At 37.6% G+C, this 20,557-nt stretch overlaps 1 protein-coding gene across 1 annotated transcript in view; it reads right to left on the bottom strand.

The window, feature by feature from the left end:
- CDKAL1 (CDK5 regulatory subunit associated protein 1 like 1) overlaps positions 1 to 20,557 on the bottom strand; it is a 645,112-nt gene that overhangs the window by 364,507 nt on the left and 260,048 nt on the right. The gene's annotated exons all lie outside the window — the stretch shown is intronic.

Genomic DNA, 20,557 nt, shown 5'->3' on the forward strand with positions numbered 1-20,557 from the left:
AGAAATTAAACATGAGTTCCACAGGCAGAATTACAACTCTATCATCTCTTAAGATATTCAAATACTCATTTAAGCCTTCATAAAATTTAGAAAATAATTTAATGTGACAGATTCTTACCATTGTCTTAAAACCATTTTGTACACTTTAGAAATCTTGAAAAATACTGTACATTTTCCCCTCTCCTGTGTCTTATTTGGCTTAACAATATTAATGTATGAAATAGTGAGGGCAGAATCATTACATCAGAAGAGAGTTTGATGACCAGTTGGGGGATGGGAAGCATTAAGAAACACACCCATAAGAAACTCCAAGAACGTCAGTGTGTCTAATTTATCTGACAATATATTAAAGCCAGATTAGTTCATTGCAGCAAGGATAGGAGGATCATAAAATGCTCACTGCAAGCTTTTCTGGGATTAGTCTTGGCAGTGCCATGAACATAGTAAGGCAGAAAGTTAACAGCAGCTTTTTTTAAAGCTGACTTATTTCCCATTTAATAGGCAGAAATATCAAGAAAGAAAGAAAGAAAGAAAGAAAGAAAGAAAGAAAGAAAGAAAGAAAGAAAGAAAGAAAGAAAGAAAGAAAGAAAGAAAGAAAGAAAGAAAGAAAGAAAGAAAAGTTACTCTTGTTCTTGGTTAAAAATAAATAATGTTCATTATCACAAACACAAAACTACTACTTCGATATTATAAAACATTTGAATGCCGGAAAAAGAGTAGTATGAATATACAGAAATCATTTTAAACAATAACTAATGAAATATAGTAGGGCCCAGAAGAGTTTTCTGAAGCATGCAAATAAAGATAAAGAAACACACCAAACAACTACATGATTGCATTTATCACTTGGGCACATAAACTGTGTTGCCATCTGTCAGGATGTCTGCAACCCCATGACTGGGAAACTAGTTGCCAGTGGCAGTTTTAAAAAAGGACCTAACAATATCATGGCTACCTGCACATCTTTGATTTCCACTTATTCACAATTGGGGCACCAATAACTGCAGCCCAACTAGGACTAGGGACACAGGGAATTCAAACAATTGAATGATGCCATTCAAATTGCATACAGGACTTTTATGGGATCCCAGATGGAAAATCAGAGTCTGGCATTCTGAATAGCTAATTTTACTATGTCCCCAGTTTCAGTACCAAGCAAACAGGTCAGGTGAGGAGTGGCATGTATCTGCAAGCAAAGTAATGAAAACCAAGCACATAAGGCTGCCAGGTCTTCTGGAGGTTTACAGCTGGGTCTCAGTGGCAAGGCAATCCTGAGGTGGCAGAGAAGGAGGGTCATGCTCTGGAACCACCTGTGGCCCTGGTATACATCTTGGCAGTCAGGGAGCAAACACCAGACATAACTATTTTTTATCTCAGTGAAAATGATTTGGGAGTTTGTAAGGAGGTCAACTTGATGATCAGGGCTCCGAAGGATTTGGGAGAGATCTAGTATTTTTTAAATTCTTGAATTTAAACTCCCAGGCTCTTCTTTTGAAGGTGTTGTGCAGGTTTCCTTTGAGGAGGATGACTGAGAGGTCTCTAACACCTTCAAAAGACGAGCTCGGGAGCTTAAATTAATAAATTTGCTACATACTAAACATCATGGACACTGAATTTATGGCTTATTGCAACAATCTGTAACTCACTAACTCCCCCCCCCCAGCTTTTTTGTTTTCTCCCCCTCCCCCCAATGACTGGAGGGGAGTTAACTGGACACTTCATCTTGAATGGTCCCTTGAAATATGTTATAATTATAATTAATGGAGATATCCTATCTCCTAGAGCTGGAAGGGACCTTGAAAGGTCATCGAGTCCAGCCCCCTGCCTTCACTAGCAGGACCAAGTACTGATTTTGCCCCAGATCCCTAAGTGGCCCCCTCAAGGATTGAACTCACAACCCTGGGTTTAGCAGGCCAATGCTCAAACCACTGAGCTATCCCTCCCCCCGTTATCTACTTATACTAAACAATCTGTTCCACCTTGTATTGACACTCGAGTACATTTCCCACACCTGACAAAAAGCTCTCTGTAAGCTCAAAAATGGGCAAATGTCAAAAGAGTTAGTTAAATCTCCAGAAGTTTAGATGCTTATCTGACATTTACAAAGAATAAGATAACATGAAGGATCAAGGTTTCCCCCAGTTGCCCACTACTGTAGGAAGTTGGCAGTGCAGGGATATGACCCTTCCTTCCCTCATTGATCCTAAAAGATTATTTCAGATTAATACTAACAGCAACAAATGCAGTGTTTAAAGAAGCAACTACTATATGATTATTAATATACCAGTTTTTATGATCACTGGTAAGATTATATCTTTCCATAACAAATAGTTCAAACTCCATTAGCTTGTTATTTTCTCAGGGCACTACAACAAGGGCAGAGTAATGTTGTTTAGGTACCATAAAGATGTCTAGCAAAGTTCAAAACCAAAAAATCATATTGTGCTTGCGTCCTTTTTTCCTTTGTTACAATGTATAAAGGAGGCCCAAAGATTCCATACCCATGCTAAACATCTGCAGAAGGGGTGCAATGCTACCCACACTCTGCTTCCACCTCCTTTGATGTCCCCCCAAATGCTGTGGGCTCTCCAACCCACCAGCGTACACCCTTCCTGCAGACATCCTAAGCTCCATAAGAAGTGACCATTTTAGGTGGTTTGTAGGAAAGAGAAGGAGAGTTGGGGGTGCAGGAGGAATCCCCTTTCCTCACATCAAACAGATTAAACCAATACATTTACATTTAAATGTTAACAGCTCTGCATCTTGAAGCTAAAGTTGGGGTAGGGGTTAGAGCTAGAATAATGTTTTAACTATGGTGACCACCACTTTTAATATTTGCTTTAATTTACAAAGTCTGATTAACTTCAATTTTGGTGGAAAAATTCTTCTCTCTCAACTGATATTCCCTACAGTTGGCGCTCATTTTGAGGTCCAACTTCACAAAGGAAAGAGATGTTTAGAAATCTTGTGTCTTCAGTAATCAATCAACATCCTATTTTAAGCTTGACAAAGCAGAACCATAGTAGCACTCCGATTTAAAATCTTAACTTTTAAAATCAGTTTTATCAACCAAACTTTGTTCCTGTGTGACAGAGCAAAAGTAGGTGAATGGAATAAGTATAATTTCATCTCTCTCCTCTGTTTCCGTTTTTGGCTAAAGTTAGAATATTTTTTCAAATATTTCCTTTCTTATGGATTTAAGGTGACAGTGAGGGGGAGTGAAAGCAAAATTAAATAATGGAAATCAAGTGCAACCTGATCTATGAAGTGGCTACAAAGATAATAGACAGAGTATTTATAATAAAACTTAATTTGCATTGCACACCCTTTTCAAATAAACTACAGCTTCAGTTGCTTGCCTCTAATCATATTAATCAAGATTACCATTACATCTCCGGAATAAAACGTTTGGATCTCTGTGAGAACTCAGTGAAGGGCCATTTCTGATACTAGAGAGACAAATCATACTCCTGTATGAGGATCCCTAGTTGCTATTCACATGCCCAGGAATTACACTGAACAATACTTTTAGACATGCCAACTTTCCCATAAAAAACAGGAACTAGAAGTAAGTATACAAAGAACTGAAATTATGTAAATTTCATAAGATTATTGTTTTGAAAAAGGAAAGAGTGCCAATTTCATCACCTTCTGTGAAAACAAAAGGTCTTCTACGGTTGAACCTTCAGGCCCAAACTTTTTTTTTTTTTTTTTTTTTTTTTTTTTTTAAAGGAGCAGACGTGAATAGGAAGAGGCATTAAATTTTAAAGTATCTGTGGGGGGGGGGGGGGCATATGCACCTCTACTGAGCTTTTTGTAGACTATGCCAAACTATGACTCAACTTTGGTAATAAAAGATGAGGTCTCTCTCACTTTACAGTATCTTCCTAAAATTTCACAGCTTCTTTACAATCTATCTATATATATTTTTTGCTCTGAATATGACATTAACCAGGATATTTCCATTTTTAACTCTCAAGGCAACAAAGTAAAAAGCAAATGGAATAATTGAACATAAAGGCAACCAGACAAGTGACTCTGGATATTAACAATAAAAAAAGTGAGAAAGTGAATGGCAGCATCCAGATACACTGCTCTACAGCCAAAATGCTTCTGAAATAAATGTAGTCAAACTTTACTAATTCTGGGTCACTGAGAACGAAAATGATGCTTAAAATTGTTGATTGGCTCTAGTTTTCAAGATATGCTATTGGGTCAGTATATACGACCCTTGACTTGGGAATGGCGGAGGATAAGTGAGTTATAAAGGGAAGGGATCTCAATTTAAACCAGAAATGACTAAAATACATCTTTGACTGGATCTATGAATAAATCTATGACTGGGTTTGGACAGTACTTGCTTTTTAGGCAAACCAATGAATGATGCAATCTGAAGCTGGTATTGCGTCATACATGATATGAATTGCATCATGTTATTCCTAGAAGTCATGGATGATGCAATCATAACGAAGCTTACATCACTCTGCTGAACAAATTGCCCTATATCAGCTCTAGAAATCATACAGTGTCGTGCTCTCTTATTTGTCAGTGTTTGATTTTGCAAAGGGACACATTTCTGTTTAGCCAAAGTGAGCAGAGATGCCTCGTACTTGTGTGAACAGTGCAGATAACTTCTGCTATGTTTGTGGTGAAGTGACTTTTGCATCACAAAAGCGCAGTATAACCACTATGGTTAAGAAAGCCTATCACCTTTATTTTGGCTGCAAAATTGGAGATCAGGACAAGAGGTGGGCCCCACACATATGCTGCAACACTTGTGCAACAAATCTTCGCCAGTGGTTGAACAGGAAAAGGAAATCTATGCCTTTTGCAGTGCCAATGATTTGGAGAGAGCCAACAGATCATACCAGCAATTGTTACTTCTGCATGGTGCCTCCAGTTGGGAAAGGTGTGTCAAAGAAGAAAAAGTGGACTGTGCATTATCCAAACATTCCATCAGCTATACGCCCAGTACCCCACGCAGAAGGACTGCCGGTTCCTGATGCACCAGAATCATTCTCACTTGAGTCAGATGAGGAAGAGGAAGAGGATGAAACTTCTGGTCCTGAACCATCAATGTCACAGGACCCACATTTTCTCCCATCCTCCTCCTCTGAACCACACCTCATAACACAAGGTGAACTGAATGACCTTGTCAGGGATTTGGAACTACCCAAGCGTAAGGCAGAGCTGTTGGGCTCCAGACTACAGCAGTGGAATCTGCTGTTTTCTCTGCGAATGGGATAGTCAGGCAAGAGATTCCCACTACATCAAGAAAGATTGGCCACTCCGACAGTCATTGGAGCCTGAGAGGAAAAGTGTTCAGCATCGACCACTTGTTGAATCAAGGAAGATTTTGTTACCACCCTTACACATCAGGCTGGGTCTGATGAAGAACTTTGTCAAGGCCATTGACAAAACACAAGCAGCTTTCAAGTACCTCCGTGGAAAATTTCCAAGGTTAAGTGAAGCTAAGATAAAGGAAGGTGTCTTTGTTGGTCCTCAGATTTGTGAACTTCTTCGAGATGATGCATTTGACCATGCACTGCGTGGCAAGGAAAAGACGGCATGGAAAGCCTTCCAGTTAGTGGCAATAAATTTTCTCCGAAACAACAAGGCAGATAACTACAGGTTGTTGGTGGAAAACCTCCTCAAGGCATACAAAAGTCTTGATTGCAACATGTCACTAAAGATACATTTTTTGCACTCATCTAGATTTTTTTTCCCACCGAACTGCGGAGCAGTGAGCGACGAGCACGGCGAGCGATTTCACCAGGACATTGCAACAATGGAGAAACGCTATCAGGGCAAATGGAGCCCATCAATGCTTGCAGACTATTGCTGGACAGTGACAAGAGATGCTCCATTTAATGAATACAAGAGACAAGCCAAGAAGCGCCGAGTAGACACTGAATAGGACTAAACTATGTACAGAATAGTTTTTTGCCTTTTGTTTCATAATAAATTTTATTTATATAACCCTTTTGCTGATTTTTAAAGTGTTACATAAACAGGACAGGTGAAATATTATCATGTAAAGCAACCATAAACACATGAAAAGACCTAGGTTTACAATTTAGGATTAAAACTCTACTATCTACACAATATACATAGACATAAAATGTAAAAACTTAAATATCTTAGAAACAGTAGCCAATCAGTTGTTTTAATTGTCATATTTGAATTCAGCACATCAAAATACATAATAAATAGCACATTTTATCTCTGAAGCAGACGACTTCTCAAAAATTGTAGACCAGTGTAATCCAGTATAACCAAATGTACGAAACTCAAAAATAAAACAAAACTACGAATAGCATAGTGGGGCAATTAACTTCAATTTTTTTTAGCTGTCTGCACATCAGGTCATAAAAGTCCAAATAAATGAATCTCTCCCTCTCCTCTTGCTGTACCATTGATGGCGATGCTAGTATGACACATATATATATATTTTTTACCCTGACACTCGAGCAGTCATATTGGAATGTGAAAAAGCCTTAACTTCATCAGGAATTCTGAATAGTAGTAGATGGGCCTCCAAAGGTTTAGGGTCAGTTTCAATAAGCATCTAATAGTTCAGACATATATGATTCATGTTTAAATTATCCAAACTTGGGTGGGATCCCTGTGACACTCCCCCAACCACTTTTTCCCCAAAAGGCCTTGCTAGTACCCAATCCTTCCTGCACATCCTCTTTCCTCTACAGACTGAATGGAAGGACTAGCTTTCAAGGGCAAGACCGATGGACTTGATTCTCCCGCCACAACTTTGGTTTAATGGGCACAGACTCCTCCCAATCCAACCTGGAGCATCTGGAAATATATCATAACAGAACCATTTTTCATGATATTTCAAAAGTCCCAGTCAGAAGCTGAAAATGGGAGTAGGGGTGGGGGGGGAGAAAGAGAAAGACCACTTCTCAAACATTTCATGTTAAGCAGGGTTTGGTTCTAAAAACAGAACATCTGTGTTCAGAGGAAGAGGAGAGAAAGGACCACTTTTCGCACATTTTATCGGAACCATTCGGTGACATTCATGTAGTCTAGTCTGTTCCTTTCTTTCGGTAATCAAATTATATAGCAAAACAAACGAAGATACACTTTTAAAATTCCGCTCTGAAATACAGAAAGGACCAATATTTACACACCATAATTTAAAATACTATTTGGAAATATATTTCTTAGCTCTCACTTGGCAAAAAGTGAATTTTAAAATGATTTTTTCAAGCTGCAGCTGATTGAAATAAATGCAATTTTCCGTTAAATATTTACAAGAAAGAATTTGGCCTAAACACTTTTCAACAGATTCAAAAATAATCAGTCCTTGAACATGTTAATTTAAAATATACCATAAGCATCACAGAAAAATCAGTGCTTCTTTCAAGTAAGCCACCCCAGCACTGTATCTTATTAACTGAATCCCATCAGCAAAATGGCAAGAGACCTAAAATTGCATTCTTGCTCAAATGAACCAACTTGTGAATCTCTCCCCTTAAAAATGACTCTGGAGCAAACTACCAGACTTACACACCTAGTGAATGGGACTGAAAAACGATATGCTGAAGCAACAGGAGACATTTGTGTTTATGAATCACAAACCTACTTTAAATATTTGAAGTTTGCTCTAAATGCTGCTGTGTATAAATAAAAATAAAACGTAACACAAAGATATTAAATACATTGATGTAAAATTATGAAGATTAATTAGCTTAATGCAAAAGCATTAAAAATCTACTTTGTGTGAAATCAAGTGACTTAGGAGTCTACATCCTATTTTCAAATGTGCTTAAGTTAATAAGGCACTTTGTTCATGTCCCTGCAATTTTGAAATGGAGAGATAGGGACTATAAGACTTTACCCTACTCAAGTGAATTTGTGCTTAAATGGTCTATTTTGTAAAAGGAGACTTTTCCTTTTTGAAAATTAAATATTTATCAGAAAAATATACTGAAAATGAAAGGATATCCCTTACAGGAAGGACCAATTAGGAATAACACTTATGACAGCAGAGGAATAAAGACTACTCCAATCTGTGGGTTTTTGCAGTAGATGAGAATAGTGATATGCTTACACTGAAAATGCTAGAGCAATACAGCTGTTCAGTACTGCTGTAGTGCTTCAGTGTAGATACACCTATGCTGACAACAGGGCTTCTCCAATCGGCATAGATAATCCACCTCCCCAACAGGCAACCTAGCACTGTCTACACTATGGGTTAGGTCAATATAGCTACGTTTCCCAGGAGCGTGGATTTTTCACACCCGAGTGACAAAGCTATACCAATATAAATTCTTACTGTAGACCAGGCCTGAGAACAGACACATTCAAGCTGAAATCCTGGTTCCACTGAAGTTAATGGTAGGTTTGCCATTGATTTCTATGGAGCCAAGATTTCACTATAAAATATTTAAAGTATAAAGTGCCTTTCAATCCAAGGATCACCAAAGACCTCAAATTTTACAAACCGCTTATAGATTACAAAATGCACTTCAACCATGTCTAGTAGTCCAATATTAACAACAGAGAAAAATGAAGAAGCTCTTAACCATTTGGAAGTAATATAAAAATTTTAGGTAGGCAAAATGCAATTATTCCATTTAGTCAGAACACAAGTGCTAATACTTATCTTACTGGTATGGGATTTGTAATGATTACTTTATGTCTCAGTACTATTCCCTTGATACCACAATGGAATACTGCTACAGTACAGACTCAAAAAGCGCCATCCTTTTGACTGAATTACCAACATTACCTTCCACTTCTACTGTAACTCTTCCTTGGAAGGAATCACCAATTCCAACCCTGAATTACTTTGCATTAACAAAGTAGCGGATTTCCAAAAAGAAAAGTACATTTACTTGTGTCAAAACATAATATTAATACTTCCCGGGAAAGACTTGAGCTCCTTCCAATTTTTTTGTTAAAATTTGAATGAAATATAATTTATTAACAAAGTTATCTTAAAAAGAGATTTTCCCTTTAACCACATATTACACTTGAGCAGAAATACTAGTAATAGGTATTCTAAATAGGGAAAAACTGCTACTAACTACCAATAGAAGAACTTACAGATGTTCCACAAATATAAGCCCATGTGTTTGTAGCCAAATTTGTAGGGAAGTGAAATCCCATACTCAAAACATTTATAACAGTAATATTGCAGTAATAGGGTTAAACATGATGTATATTTGCTAGAATTACATCTCCATAAAATGCTGCATTGCACTTCAACAATTTTCTAATTTTTAGTGAATTGAGTTAAAATTGATTCAATGGCTACCAAAGTAAGCACATTGTGCAAACACACACATTCATTTTACACATAAATGTCCTCTTACCCTTGACTTTCTGCAATTTTCCAACAGATTATTTCAATCCACTAAACAATAGGCAAGACTTTTTTCTTTATAGATGACTTTGTTTTTTAACTCTGCATTCAAAGTGCATTCCTAACACTAACGTTCCAACACCACAATTATTTAAGTGGGGAAAATGTACCTGATAAAAACAGGACTTCTCTGAAATTAGGATCCATCATATAAATATCTATTTAAGGTAAATAACCAAAATACTTCAGAAACTTCTTTGGGAAAAAAAAACAATTTTACAAACCATACTATCTCAAGTAGAGTCTCTCACTGGACTATATAATACTGAAACTTCAACATGTTTCAGAGAAATTCCACACAGTGTGGATGCTTACGGTTTAAACATTTCTCTCAAATTGCAATGCAATTATAGGATACTATTATTGGAGTAGATAATCCATCCTTTGCCCATCACCTGGGAGCAGGATGAACTTTGGAAAAGACAGCTTTCTTCTACAGAAGAGCCGAAGGGCAAGCTTTTTCCACTTGGTCATATCTCACCTATGATGAGGTGACTCTCCTATTTTATTTGGGGGTGGTTGTTTCATTGGTTTGACAGCTCATAATCATACGATTTGTATTTTGTATTTTTAATGTGTGAATATTTTGTGTGAAACTCAACTCCCACACTCAAGTTGGGGGTGATTCAGGCACACACAGAACTGTAAGTGTCACAGTGGCAACTGAATAATAATGGCTCTTTGCACTTCTATGTAAATGGTCATAGAGCTCCCAAGGGAGACACTGGACATTTTAGCAACTTGGAAATTAGAATAAATACAACCATCCATTAAGAAAAAAGTCATGGTCTAGTAGTTTGAAACCAGGACCAGGTAAAAGGGTCTTCCAATCTTTTAACTATGACTCAGACAGAAGCGTCACACTCTGGCCTTGGGCAAGTCACATAACCTCTTTGATTCAATTCATTATTTGCAAAATAGGTATATCATCTATAACTACCTCAAAAGGCTGTGAGACAATCCGATAATGATTGTAAAGCACTTTGAATATAAAAGATCTATATAAGTGTACTGAGTTAACCATACAGAAGCAAAGCAGCTATGCGCTATAATAGCTTGGTTAACTATGTAGTAACTGCTTTTAAGGAAACAGCACCATAACATTCATTACAATATATTGTTGAAAATCAGGAAAAAAGAGTATTTAAAAGAGTTAAACATAGCCATTTAAAATATCAACAAGCAGTGAGACTACATTATGAATTAACCTGTGACCACATTTTTTCTAGCTAGATACTGCTCCATACTCATTGCCCAAAATCAGTATTTTTTTTTCTTCATGTACTTCATCTAATATCCCAACAGCCCGACCAACATAGCTGTGTTAGCAGAAACCCCTATTGTAGATATAGCCATTGACCAGCCACCACTCGAGGCATAGGCCTTCGTAAATGGAAAGGCTTTGCAGAGCACCCTGAAGATTCACAAATTTGAGCTCTATTGGAAGAATGCGGGAAAGCAGGGTGAAGACTACCGCTTCTTCCCCATACTGAGTTCTATCTACCAGCAGCCATTGAAGTCTAGTGACTCCTATCCTAACACGTGTACTTGACTGCTCAAGCAGTGAACAGGCAGAGCTGCGGCCTCTCAGACCACTAAAAGCTTATCTAACCTCAATATGCCATGTTTCCTCAGAGTGTGCAGTGTTCAGTATAGTTCCCTGTATACAAGGAATACATAAGGAACACTGAAAATCTTGAGGTTATATTATTTACCTTTTTAAGGCAATTGAAACATGTTTAGTGCTCAACTATATATAGCTTTATAAACCCAAACTATACATAGCTTTATAAAACTGCCTTGAACACATTTTATTATGAATTTGAGCTGTAACAACAGGTCAAAAGTACATAGTAAGAGTTGAAGCATGTTTAGAGCTTTTGGAGGGGGATGTTTAAGGAAGATCAGTAAGTGATATTTCTGTATTTATATAATTAAATGTTCACTTTACAGCCAACTACAATTATGTATATAATTAATGATTAAACTCAAAAAGTTTTAAAATTAAACTAATGGTTTGTTTTTTAATTCATGTGTACATTGAACTAAAACAGTATTCAAGGAAATAAAGCAAACTAAGAAAATGTATATTTCACCACTTTCTAAAAGAGGCAGATCTGCATTAGAGTATTTTAATAGACAAAAAGAGCCTCAGCAATCCTTTGCAAATGGCAGGGACATTCAAAGGCAAAACAATCAGTCAAACTTTTATATAAGCAATACACTTAGTACATCATGGATCAGCAAAAATTAACAGCGACTGAACCAGCTATATAGAAAACTGTTAAAAAGTAGACCACAGCCTGTGATAAGAGCTATTGTTTTCAGTTCCTGAATGGCTTTTTGGGACAGAACCTTTTAGAGTGATGAAATCTCACAGGAAACATTAGGTTGCAGTCCATTCTGTAACATACAACAGGTATCAAACTCTGATTCTTGGGGAAAAGGGTATTGTTTTAACACTGGTCAAAACATCCGGGGGGGGGGGGGGGGTTATATTTCAGCAGTGTTGAAACTAGAAAGCTTAATTTAGACACTTTGAGATAGTTATCAGACACATTTCCCAAAAAAGCATTTGTAAAATGTCTGTGGGAAAATAGGCCTGAATTGTCTGGGTAAAATAATAGTGAAAGTAATTGCATAATACAAACAGAAATGCAACATTTATCACTTGAAAAGAAGCCCTTCCCAATTATTTTGTCTATGCAAGGCTTTTTTGCCAAAACTTTCCCACCACTGCTACCATTGGTTAAGCTCTATCAGTAGCAATGGTGAAAAGCACTAGGATCATGTAGGAAAAGGAAACTGAAGTGTTGGCTGCTAAATAACTGATCATCCTGAACCGCTCCACCTTTCTCTCCGATTTTCCTGCTCTAATGATGAGTCAGCTGAGATGTCTTTTTTCCGTCTTAAAAAAAGTCTGCCTTTTGCCTTACATTCATGCAGTTCTGTCTGTGCATCTCCTGAAGTGGCCTGTGTCTTGGTGACTGGAATGGCCTAATTGCTTCCAAGTTACTTATCAGCTTTTTATACTTTAATTTTCTCTTTAACCATTCAAGTCTGTGGCGAGTCAAACTATTCCAGCTCAATTATTGCCAATTCTAAGAGAAATTGTGGCTTGTTTGCTTCTTTTTCTCTTTTCCTTTTTATTTTTTTTAAAACAAACAAGAACACCATAGTTTTTATGTATTTAGAGTTAAATTTAAAAATTACAGCTGATTATCACAAATTCTATTTTTTCTTTTTAAATGCCATTTTCTTTGCAGGATTAGCAATAGACAGGGTCAGACATTTAAAAGAAAATAAAAGAGACCACAAATGTACATTTGCTTCATGTACAAACTGGAGCATAAAAAAACAGGACAGAAAGTCCAATGGGGATTCAGGCTCTAACAGGAATTCTAGGCACCATAGTCCAGAAAATGCAGAAGATACCCTGCTCCTACATATTAAGAAATATGAATACACAGAAAAAATAGAGGTACTAATCTAAATGAAGAGTCATTGGTGGAAAAAAACGAAAACCAAAAAGGGAGAAAAAGAGCCAGCTAAAGCAGTTAGATTATTTTAGGGCCCAGCTCAACTCCCACTAAGCAAATGGGAGCCTAGCTAAGGTTGCTCTCAAGGATTTTGCCATATCTTAAGCATTTACTTTGTCATTTTAATGTACTTTTGGCAGTCTTTTTAATAAATATGTATTGCATTATGTTCTTGTTCTTTTTAAAAAAAAAAGGCAGAACAAAATCTATAGAATGGAACTACGTGATAGACAGCACTAGATGGCTTTCAGCATTAGACCACTGGGTGGAAATCCTGGCCCCACTGAAGTCAATGGGAGTTTTGCCACTGATTTCAATGAAGCCAGAATTTCACCATGTCTTACAGAATGTACAAGCCAATGAGGCAAGGAATCACATTGTTCAATAAATCAGGCAGGGTTCCTTCCCGGGGCAGGAAAAATACTTTCACAGACACCATTAACTTTCCTCTAGGGGTTTAAGACCAAGATTACTCTGGTACTAGAACTGTGTGAAACAAACAGATTTTGGTCAGCCAATCTTGACAGGTTTGTACACCTTGAGGTTTCCTTGGAATTGTGTCTATGAGAATCCAAACGGCAAACAGATCTCACTGAGAACCTGGCAAAATTAGTAAGTTCTGTTATGAATTTCCCGTTGGTCATACTTAGATTCTCATGAACCCAAAATTCACTGCTAACCTTAGGGAAACAAACCCATGTGAAACTAGCACAACTGAAGCAGGAATTAAAAAGGAGAAAAAAACTGAATTGAGTGTGTTTAACAACAGAGATGTGGAGCAACAACTATCACATCTATCACAGTACTAAAAGAAAAAGGCTATTATGTGGGTATACATGTATGGTCCACTGCCAAAGGCAGATTATAAAACTTGTAGATTTGGGTTTTGATCTCAGTGAAATGCACAGAGCCAGCGTCTATTCCATTAAATTATACATTTCTCAAAAGATAAATGTAAGTCAGAGGATAAACATAAAAAACAGTTTCATCTGATCTATATAGTTCATAAAGATTAACCCACACACTCCTTAAATATTTATAGTATTACTCCTTAAATAAAAAGTAATTTTATTTCCACAGTCCATCATTACCCGCACCAATGGATTCATGACAGGAGAGTAATTCATAATTAAGCAAAACCTAATTAGCATCACCGCTATAGACTACTAAAGGTAAATGAAAGCAGGAGGTGGGTTGGTCATAAATAGAGAGAGGGGGAAGCTAAAAGTTTCTAAATGCAGGGGTCAAGTATCAGAGGGGTAGCCGTGTTAGTCTGGATCTGTAAAAAGTAACAAAGAGTCCTGTGGCACCTTATAGACTAACAGATGTATTGGAGCATAAGCTTTCATGGGTGAATACCCACTTCGTCAGACGCATTTGTCTGACAAAGTGGGTATTCACCCACGAAAGCTTATGCTTCAATACATCTGTTAGTCTATAAGGTGCCACAGGACTCTTTGTTGCTAAATGCAGAGGGTACAGTAACATTGTTTATAAAAAAATTGTTAAAAGATTTTAGATGATGTTTAAAGAAAATATAGAAAACTAAAAAGTTTTGCTTGTGATTGTTTGTTCCTTTCTTATAAAGAAAGCTTCAAAGTTAACTTTCTTGGCCCCCCACACACTTTTAAATCAGAATTATGGAGAAAATCAAGTCTTGCCTTCCCTGTTTTTTGCTGAAGGACTTATGAACAGGCGTGAGAGCTTTCTCCATCCTTATTTGTGGGACCAACCTAAGGTGGTGGAAACCCTAAAAGACCAGTGACGTAAAAGCACAAATACACCGTTCAACTGCTCTCAAATATATCTGGAGTCACAAAATGTTTACTACCCAAAACCTCAGTCCTAGCACTTGTTGACGGAGACTGTGCATGTCTTTTTCTCTTCTAAAGATGTATTTTCCCCAAAACACAGAAAGAGACCAAAAAGCAGGTCCTACTTTAGTTGTTTGTATTTCATCACTGTTTTCATATAGCGTACCAGAGATCTACTGCCTACAAACCGTTTCTCAGCAAGAACAGCCTTATTCTTATGCAATTTCTTATTTGAAATTCAGTTGGCAGGTTGGAGACATTCTTTTCCACAGGAGTGAGATAAGGATGCAAGTTATCGCCAGATTTGTTCAGCTTGATACAATAATAATGGCTGTAGCACAGAGATGAAACAACAGGAGTTATATTATGTGGAAGAACAGTGAATAACTTTAGATTTGCAGTTGCTATTGACCTTATAGCATTGACCAGGGAGGATTTACAGAGAACAACTGACAACATAGACCAGGAAAGCGGAAAAATTCGGACTGAAGATTAACATGGAGAAAACAAAACCCACTGGAAGACAAGAAGAAGAGGTGAAGATCGAAGTCAGAGACAAAAAACTAGAACAATTGGAAAACTCTATGTATCTTGGAGGACTAGTATTCATAGAATATCAGGGTTGGAAGGGACCTCAGGAGGTCATCTAGTCCAACCCCCCCCTGCTCAAATCAGGACCAATCCCCAGACAGATTTTTGCCCCAGATCCCTAAATGGCCCCCTCAAGAATTGAACTCACAACCCTGGGATTAGCAGGCCAATGCTCAAACCACTGAGCTATCCCTCCCCCCTGAGGAATAGGAACTATGAAGATGACATAAAAAGGTGAATGGGAATCGCCACTACCACATTTGGAAAACTGCAACATCAGAAAGGCTAAAGACATTTCAATTAAAAAAAAATCAGCCTATACGAGACAACTGTCAAGCTGATACTGCTGCAGGGGCCAGAAAGCTGGAGTATGAGGAAAGCTGACATATGAGACATTGACTACAGAAATGAACTGGCTGAGGGGAATACTGAAAATGTCAAGGCTGCAGAAAAAAAAATAAAGTGATAAGAAAATGGCTAGGGCAAGAAATAACACTGTTACGGAAGAGTCTGGAAAGAATTGTAATGGTTTGGACGTTTGTCAAGAATGAAACTGGAAAGGACACCACACATGGGGATACACACTAGAGTGCAAGGAACTATAGATAGAGGAAGACCGAAGATTAATTGGATGGACACGGTGATGAATGACATTGAACATAAGGGATGCCTTTGCTTTGCCACATATGCCACACTTGTTGCTTCATTTTAGAGTACTTTTATCCCACCTCTCTCAATCCTTTTTTCCCCATTTTGACTTAAGCTGTTTTGTTGGTGTATTAAAATATATACTTTCCTTCTGATATTAAATTTTTGGAACTTAATAAATGATACCATCTCAGTACATCTCCATACAAACATACGTCTTATTGTTTAGCGCATACAATGCTACAGTAGATAGGTTCTATAAATATAGGGCCAAATGCAAATTCACATTTAGTGGGTGCAATTTCCATAAAAGTCTCCGTGACAAATTCAGAAGTGGTTTAATTTGAATGTCATATATATGTTAGATATTAGTTAGTCATAAAATATATAGAAAACCTAACTTGCACCAAATTGGCTTTTGGTGGGTGTGCAAAAGAAACCTATGTATTCATGAAAACAGCAGAATGGAATATGTGCTGCATGAACTGCAACTAAAAGGAAAATTTATTATAAAGTAACCCCATCCCTTTTATTTTTTCCACTCCACACACTTTATTTTGTACCCTTCTGTTAGTTTCTTTTCCTGCCACCCATACACCCTTTGAAATCTTCAGAGTACAAAGCTTGGTCCTACACACAAAGGCTTTATCTAAACTAGAATGTAAAGATGTGGTAGAAGATGTTAGCTAACAGGTTCTGAGGATCTACTGCAGACAAGGCAGTAGATGCTTTCACGTGTGCTCAGCTGGCCAAGTTGAAATTTAGGATCCCCTTATAAATAAACAGACACACACTAACCCAATACAGCATTAATTACACTTGTCATTCATGCTGACTTGATGCCGATACTAGTGTATGTTATCATTACCATTTACACCAAACACACCACAATCATTTAAATCACCACTGAATTAAGGCCAGGAATTGTTATTCTATTACTGTAATTTACATCACTAAATTAACTCATTCAGCAATGTTGAATCATGAAGCTGGAGTTTTAGAAAATTTTATTTATGGCATAAATTAATTCACATACAATTACAATTTTTTCTCTGCTATTACTTTTCTTAAACATCTCATTTTGTCTCCTGGTTACATATCTGAGTGGTGAAGTAAAAAAGTAATATAAATGAAACTTACAGCATTAAGTTTTAATTTTCAAGAGAAATATTTTTTAAAGACAAAAGGCTTCTGTATGAGGAGTAATACTAAATCAATACCAATGCTAAGAACAGGCATGAGTATTTGTTCCCTAACTTTGGAAAGCAACAGAATAATCAAGCAAAATCTAATTTGGAGAAAACGCAGCGTATATCAATGTCAAAGACAGTTTATCCAGCAAAGAAGTACAAAGGACTGGAAGAATAAAGATGACTAAGCAAATCCTATTGTAAACACTTTCCCAGCTGCAATTTTTAGTCTAATATCAGCTCTAGATGCTGAGCCACAATCTACTTTCTGCAAAACAAGCAACATTTTGAAGGAAGGCTACAACACACCATGCTCGTGACTCACACACTTATGCAACAAAACCAAAAACCACTAAATGTTTATCTCTTAAAAACAAAACAAGACACTAAGTCTGACATTAGCCTACAAGGCAAAAGACATGTGATTGTTGGACACTTGCACATTAGCTTAAAAATAAGTTAGATAAACATGTGATAGTGACAATTTTCATACTTCCCATGCATCTGAAGAAGTGGGTTTTTTACCCACGAAAACTTATACCCAAATAAACCTGTTAGTCTTTAAGGTGCCACCGGATTCCTCGTTGTTTTTGTGGATACAGACTAACACGGCTACCCCCTGATAATTTTCATACTTGACCTTTGCTTAAATTATTCTTTTCTTAATGTCCACACACATCAACAAAATGCCTAAAAAAATGCTAGACATCAGTTTGCTTCCGATGACTTAAAAATAATGAATAAAAACAAAATTTGTGCACAGCTGCTTTAGGAAGAATAGAAACTCATGTCTTGCAGCAGGAATTCAGAAAATAGTAAGAAAAGAATGCAAGTGTCCCTGTACATGAGATAGATGAAGTTCAGTATATCAAATTACACTGGCAGAGGGTTGGGCTGCGGATTTCCAATGGGGGTAACTTCAGTCCACCATGCAGGGGATCAGAGTACTGGGAGTTCAGTTCTTCTTACCTGGGGGCTGAATAGATTTACAGCATTGCACAGGAAATGCTTTCAAAAGAATGCTCAAAAGGTAACAGCACAGTGGGACATATGCAGCTTGTCATGAAAACAGGAGGTTCGTTGAAAAGTAAATACCTAATGTATAGAAACTTAGCGTTGGGGAATGACACTTTAAGGTAATTCTGTTTTAGGCATTTACACCATGCCAATCACCAGTGTCAAGGCTTCCCGTTGAGATGTTTAGCATCCATCAAGTGTGTCATTCCTTTCCCCAGGGGAAAATGGTGATAGTTTTTATTTTTGTTTGTTTTTGTTTACATTTATTTATGATGTATTTTCATTATTAAGGCTAAGAACGTGTATGTTGCACTTGGAACAGAAGTAGTGGGGTTTGCACAGGAGTGTGTCCCATAGGTTTGGGTTAGTCCCCAAGGAAACTGGATTTGTCTGCATGGTGTGGCAATGCACACTATGGTGGTCTGCTTTCTAACGTGCACTAACGTGTTGCACACTATTTAGTAAATGTAGACTCTGCTGATGCACACTAAAAGCTCCCTGGTGTGCTTTAACATACTGCGCTTGAAACAATACTACATTAAATTGCACTTGGGAACTTTTAATGTGCACCAGCAGGATCTAAAAAGGCCCGTTACTCCACAGCATGTTACTATGCTTTAGAAATCACAACTCCATAGTGCACACTGCCATGCCATCTGTCAACAGCACAAATGAGCTTTCCCCTTTCACTGCGCGGTTTCATTGTGCCCCAGAGATGGAGTTGATGACAGTGGTTTTTATCATGGAGTGTGGGGGTGATACTTTCAGTATTTTGGGCACAACCCCTTCAGAGACTTCAAGGTAAGAACCAAGGATCTTAAACCTGACAATATTCTATGGGGAGCCAACGTAGTTTGGTCATAAGATCATGTGTTAGAGCCAGCCATGTCTGAATTAGGGACTTAAAAACTCCTAAATAAAGGACAGCTTGGCACAAAAATAGGCAGAAGTAATACTGAATAGGAAACAGTGGGACATATGCAGCTTGTCATGAAAACAGGAGGTTAATTAAAGGGGAAAATAAAACTGGCACTTCTTACACAAGCGAGACAATGTAGGTGAGGTAATATTTTTATTGAACCAACGTCTATTGATGAGAGAGACAAACTTTCGAGCTGCACATAGTGTCACAGCTAAAAACAAGGTCGAAGAGATAATTTAGCGTAAGTAGCTAGCATGTAGTCTAAGGGACCATTCAAAGATGAAGTGGCCCATTAATTTGTAAGCACCTAGAGGACAACAGGATTATAAGGAATAGCCAGCATGGATTTGTCAAGAACACATCATGCCAACCCAACAAATTTTGCTTCTTTGACAGGGTTTGGATGGGGGAAAGCAGTAGACATGATATATCTTCATTTTATAAGGCTTTTAATATAGTCCCCACCTGACATTCTCATAAGCAAACTAGAGAAATGCAGTCTAGATTAAATTACTATAAGGTGGGTGCACAAGTGGGTGAAAGACCACTCTCAAACATTAGTTAACAATGACTGGCTGTCAAACTGGGAGGACGTATCTAGTGGGGTTCCATAGCGGGCTGTCCTGCGTCTGATATTATAGTTTAGTTTTTAAGAAACGACGACTGAGTGGGGGGCCTGATAACAGTCTTCGAATATGTTAAGGCTGTTATAGAGAGGACTGTGATCAATTGTTCTCCACGTCCACTGAAGGTATGACAAGAAGTAATGGGCTTAATCTGAAGCAAGGGATATTGAAGTTAGATATTAGGAAAAACTTTCTAACTATAAGGGTAGTTGAGCTCTGGAATAGGCTTCCATTTCCCACTAACATTCTGGAGCACCCAACCTGACTAATAACTAAGTTTCTATTTGCTTAAAGTGCTCTTTCTTCTTTTACATAGGCTGCTTGATCAGTCTCCCATAGGTCCAGCAACATCCAAAACTAGTACATCTCGATACGTTCCACTCAGAGTAATAAAGAACAGATAGCACAGGTATTCTGTGCTAAAGAAACTAACCAATCTTCTCCCTGTTGGTAAGCCAGGCCTGCAGCTTAGAACTGATAAAAGGTAAGGCAGATCACTCTCAGCTGACTGTGCAGCTAGACTGTACAAAAACTAGACGTGTTACTACATTCTTACTCTCAGAGTCCTGTATGTGACTCATTGCCTACTTATTTCTCAAATAACATTGATAAATTTTAGGTTAAGATTATTGTTAATGTGGAAACATGGTTGAAGCAGGGTTTGAGAAAACACACCTTTGTTATAGATTTGCTTCACCCAAGTTTTAGGTATGCTTGGAGATGTGAGACCATGCATGTGTGAGATGGACCCACGGCCCTCATGATAAACTCAACACAAATTTATTCTGTACGCATAAAATGTCTTCTCATTACAGATTCCCA

Source organism: Emys orbicularis, chromosome 2 (assembly GCF_028017835.1).
Source record: "Emys orbicularis isolate rEmyOrb1 chromosome 2, rEmyOrb1.hap1, whole genome shotgun sequence".
NCBI classification, from domain to species: domain Eukaryota; kingdom Metazoa; phylum Chordata; order Testudines; family Emydidae; genus Emys; species Emys orbicularis.